The 5,600-nt window shown below is 37.3% G+C and overlaps 1 long non-coding RNA gene and 1 pseudogene across 2 annotated transcripts; one reads left to right on the forward strand and one right to left on the reverse strand.

Annotated features, from left to right (window-relative positions):
- Nucleotides 1-333: 333 nt before the first annotated feature.
- On the reverse strand, nucleotides 334-1,001 carry LOC134220841 (uncharacterized). Of its 2 annotated transcripts, none has more exons than XR_009982079.1 (3): nucleotides 877-1,001; nucleotides 676-816; nucleotides 334-607 (listed from the first exon to the last, which is right to left on the reverse strand). It is a non-coding gene; the product is annotated as an uncharacterized LOC134220841 (long non-coding RNA). The 2 variants fall into 2 exon arrangements; XR_009982080.1 differs by having other exon boundaries at nucleotides 676-813; nucleotides 877-999.
- A 1,393-nt stretch (nucleotides 1,002-2,394) lies between these two features.
- On the forward strand, nucleotides 2,395-4,814 carry LOC134222663 (uncharacterized; annotated as a pseudogene).
- The last annotated feature ends 786 nt before the right edge of the window (nucleotides 4,815-5,600 follow it).

Here is a 5,600-nt window from a genome sequence, read left to right on the forward strand (position 1 = left end):
GTCCCTATTTGGCCAGTCCCATAAGAAAACAATGGGATTTGCCAAATAAGGAACCAAAATTAAGAATAGTGCCACAACTGGTGCATGCGTTCCTAAGTATTACGGATTAATCAATTTTGATGATTATAACAAATTTTATTGTGGTTTTCACAGCTGTTCTAAGGAGCAGGAAGTAAAACCTTTCGCTTGATATATAAAGTTCACCCACACGCCTTTTACTTATTTAAAAAAAAAAAAGTTGTTCTTATGTATGGCGACAATTGGTACACCCACCCTATTAAATTTCGAATATTTATTTTTGATTTATAATATTTTTCCTAATTTTATCACTTTATTATTTTACAAGCCATTTGGCACCCACTCCACCACTGCAGTTGCCGCACTATTCATTCTCTTTATTCTTCTGTTAATTTATTATAAACTGGTCAGTATCGACGGAGATAGTTTTTTCCATCCCTTGGAGCTAGAAAGCCTCACCTGTGTTCTATCAGCTTCATCTTGGATGGGACCTTAACCGGCATCCTCCTCGATCATCCAGCATGCTTTCGAGAAAAGGGGACATGATCCCGACAGTTTCCACTTCCGCGAAAAGCCGACAATTTTGTTTCTGCCAATAATAATATCCCGTACAAATATCCGTCTGGTGATCAGAAACATTATTGATCAGCAACTTACCTGCCCAATTTCATTTTCAAATCCCGGCCGGGTAGGATTCACCACGGGTAGTAACGAATCTACAGAATCTTCGCATCCTCTCCATTATGTGCTTTTTCATCGCTTCACTACTTTTTTGCCGTTCACATTCAAAAAGGACTGCTGAAAAATGTTGTGAAAATGTTTACCCAGAGTAGGCATTAAACGTCAAGCAAAACTCACCCAGTGAAAGATTTGTTCAATTCGGGATGGACACTGTTTTCAAATTAAATTAAACACCGAAAAAGTAATTTAATTGCTGAATTAAACAAATGATATTTCACGAAAACAATTTCTCGATGCGAGAGGAACGGAGAAAAACTTGGACTGACAGTTAGCGGGAAGCTTGCTTTGTTGACATGCTGTTCCATGTTTTATGAAGTGATATCACTAATTATGGTGTAATATTACGCTGATTACTTGTTTTTACCTATTTTGGGTGTAACATTAAATTTTATTTTGGGAGAGCATTATGTGCATCGTTTAAGATGTATTGAAATACGTTATTAGGTAGGTAATTTTATGTTGAATACATGTAACTGAAAAAAGATTTTTCTCGATCCAGTAATACAGTGAAAAATGTAATAAAGAGTCAATGTGACGTAAAATTACGTAAAATCACTTATTACGTCAATTTTTAAGGTACGTTTCAGCAAGTTACGTCACCGCATATTAATATTTTTTTTGCTGTGTTGTTAGTTTAGATGGAGTGTTGTCTCAATGTCATCCCATTGAGTAACGACCATGCCGTTTTAAAGAAACTCACGGTTCTATTCTTGTAGACTCAGCTTCAAAAGAAGTACCGAAAGGCAATCATTAATCGGTTCCAAATAACCAGTCAAATCAAATGCAGCCCCAGGTAACTAAGCGGATCGAATACTCTTGTCCATTTTATAGTTGAGAGCCAAATGTTACGATATTTTAATACATTTTGATCATTATTCACAATCAAAAGTGGCCACGTATCCTGACACCAACGGTTTTGTGAAGAAAGTTTTGTGCCTTCTATCGGAACCAACTTCACTGAATTTGAGCAACGGTGGATACGTCATATTTTGATAATCACTGTCACTGTTCGATTTGACAGATGACATATTCGTTGCGTTGCTAAAATCAGCTGTTGGGTCTTTGAATAATTCCGATGTAAATCGAATTAAAGTCGCTGCGGTTACTTGGTTAATTTTCAGCAAATATATTCAATTTATTCTATGTGAGACACCCCTTGCCACTTACTAACCTTAATTGATGACATTTTGCCAAATTGATTGACGAATAGGCACCATATATTTCTCGCCTACTTCTACGTTTGCTTCCAACTGCCAAAATTACTTCGGTAATTAGATCAAATTTTCCTTGAGTATATTCTTTGAGAACTGCATACCAGTGTCTTGAATTTTCATAAAATATTCATGAGCATAGAACATGTTTTTGTATCATAGTAGTCTGACTGCTGTTGTTTTGAACACCGTGCCTACCAACTTTTGCATGACTACGACAAATGAGTCTATTTTATATCTGTCAACAACAGATGAACTATGTTTGCTATGAAAAATGAATGTGTGTTGAAATGCGGTTCATGCAATTCGTCGTCATGGTAAGATTTGATATTCAATCAAAGCAAGACGATTTTCATCAGCAGTATATGAGGATCATTTCTAGTGGTGACTTCGAAGTGTCCAGTGTATTTCTAATTTCTGAACCATGGAACAACCAGGATCGTCAACATCGACTTTCCAACAAGGGCAAAAACGCCGAAATGAGAACAAGCGGACCCTTCAAGAAATTGCACTTGTTTTCATCGAGCGGAATGGAAACCAGGGTATCTGTCGCATAGATGAAACTAGTGGATGCGGCTACACTCAGGCGACATGTGACGTCGGTAATTTCAACCGACATTTTCGCTCACAACACGCTAATGCGGCCAAGAAGCACGGACTGACTAAACATCCGATTAGTAACGTCAGCAAAGCAAGAATCATTCCCAAGAGGCCAGTTGCCATCGATAAGCAATTATTATTGGAGTCTTTGGTCAAATTGACCACACACAACAACCTTCCGCTGGCATGCGTCGAGTGGGAAGGCATGAAACAGCTCATCGATCCTATCACCGCAGCTCTGGGTATAACACTGAACAGAAGTAAACTCAAGTCTTTGATACATGTCACAGCTAACCGGGTTCGTGCAGATCTAGCAGGAGAACTGAAAAACAGGCTGATTTCACTGAAAGTCGATTCCGCTTCCAGATACAACAGACACGTTCTGGGAATAAATGTGCAATATGTCATGGATGGCAATATTGTAATTCGAACGCTAGGTTAGAATAACATATAGTGTTATATAATATTCTTTATTGTAATGCATATCCGTATATTCATATATACTTGCGTGCTTTCAGGTATGATAGAGGTAAAAGAACGTCAGACGGCAGCTTTCCTAAAAACGAAAATTTTGGAGCTTCTGCAGAAATATGAAGTAACCGTTGACCAGATATTCTCCGTAACCGTTGATAACGGAGCAAACATGTTGGCAGCGGTGAAGAAGTTGAAGCAAGAATTTGACATGTTTGTCGCCACTCAGCAATTCCTGTCTGATGATGACAATGATGAATATGAAACTGTGGCCATAACCGTTGACGAATCCGAAATCAAGATGGAAATCGAAACTGCGACCGGAAGCGATAAATCCCAGAGACTAACTGATCAGCTTTCACTCGAATTTCAGGACCAACTAAATTTAGTGCGGTGCTCGGTTCACACTCTTCAACTTGCCATCCTTGATGTTGTAGACAAAACCGATGAGTCCATCAAAGAAATTACAGCTACTGCGAAAAAATGCAAGGGAATTAAATATAGAATTCATTTTGATCAACAAAAAGCGAGCTTTCCACCGGTTTGGGGACCTACTCGATGGGGTGGAATATACAAAATGCTTAACAGCTTCCGCAGTCAAAGGGATTTCTTCGCACAACTAGGACATCAGTTCCCTGAGCTCGGTAAGTTATGGTTTTAATTGTTTCTCAATTCGTTTAACTTTTTATTAAATTTTGATTTACAGAACTAACACCCAAAAATTGGGAGCTCATCGAACATTACGTTCAGGCTTTCGAGCCTCTGTATATCTGCACGAAGAAAATGCAAGAAAGTCATGTTTCGTTGTGTGATTTCTATATATCGTGGCTGATGACGATTAACGAAGTACGAAACATGTTCGCCAATCCTTTCGCCCAGCGACTAACCAAGAACGCTTCGCTATGTTAAAAACATTGCAGGAGTTCCAAATGGCACTCTATATTGACCTCCGTCTGAATTACCTCAATTCCAAACTTTTCAACAACGAAGAAAAGCTATATATTCAGGTATTTTTTGCAGATTTTTAAAATACCATTTTTTATTATTTATTTCATATGCTCAGTGATTTTATTTGGGACTTTCAGCTTAGAAAGTATTCTATATAGTCGACGTGTTGATTACATTCAAATAGTTCATGGGCCACCTAACGAAACAGTCTTTCACATAAGGGTCCATTTTCAAAGTAATTTCCATACAAACTTCAAAACAAATTACATCCAAATTTGCTAAAAAAAAAATTTGAAACTATTTGAAAGTCGATTGAGTAATTTTGAATTGTTTATATTCATTTAGAACTGCATCAAGGATACGTGGAATAGAATTCGCAAGCTGAAACCGTCGGCTGGTCCTGCAACAGCTACAGATAATGATGCGAACTGTAGTTCTCAGTTTGATGACTTCTTAACCGAGCTTCTTGGCGGTTCTTTGTCTAAAAGCGGAAGCGGATGTGCTGATTCATCGTTTGTGCAGCAGCTGAAGGCGGTAGAAGCAGAACCACGTCAGGATCATACGTACGATGTCTTCAAGCACTGGATGAAACGTAAAGAAACTCACCCAGAGCTTTTCGAAGTGGCCATGGTTGTCTTAGCCACGCCGTCAAATCAAGTTTCGGTGGAGAGAGCATTCAGTGCATTGCCTTTGGTTCTAACATCCCACATAATTGGATAAGGCCAATATGCATTGGAGGATATTTTATTTTTAAAACTCAACCGGGATATATTTGAGAAGGTTTGTTCTTCCATAAATTGGGAGGACATGGACATCGCAACGTAATTTTCCATGGTACTGACGGATCTGAAGCAAGCAAACCAAGTGCATTCCTGATTTTTTTTTTTGTTGTAAATAATTCTAGAAATAAATGTTTAGTTTTCAAACAAATAAAATATTTACAACAAAATAACTAAAAAATACAATTAAATACATAAATATACTATTAATTTTCATTCTTTGTACAGTCTAGAAAAGGCTTTTTTAAAGACAGATATGATCGTTTAATCGTACAAGGTTCTTCGCGTTGTTCGAAGTATTTTTTGTAAACTCCTTGTTGAAATTTTCGCTCGACAATCGTTGGCTCCATCTGAAAATGGAATAATTTTTGGACTTTCTCGCTAGAATTGTATTTTTTGCTGATTATTGTATACCTTACTTTTCTGTATTAATAGGAAGCGGCTTAATCAATATTCCCATACTCTACACCATTCCCAAAAGTCAACCCACCTGCTGTAACTCGATTTCTAATGCGACTACGCATATCAACCACCATCTGTAGTGAAGTAGAGGTGTTTATTCCTTTTTGTTTTTCGTTAACACAGTCGAGTAAGTGAATTTTACGTTCTGTTCGATTAGTGCATTTTCATTTACCGTCAACTGGGGGGAAGATGATCATTTTTTAGACAAAACATGCAATAACAATGTGTGTTTACATTTTAAATCGAAACAAATATTTTCAAAACATGTACTGTTATATGTTGCAATAATCAACAACTTTAGTTTTCTGAAATGCGTTCGCATTTATTTAAAAAAAATCAAATTATCACACATTTTTTGAATAATCTGGTT

Source organism: Armigeres subalbatus, chromosome 3 (assembly GCF_024139115.2).
Source record: "Armigeres subalbatus isolate Guangzhou_Male chromosome 3, GZ_Asu_2, whole genome shotgun sequence".
Classification (NCBI taxonomy): domain Eukaryota; kingdom Metazoa; phylum Arthropoda; class Insecta; order Diptera; family Culicidae; genus Armigeres; species Armigeres subalbatus.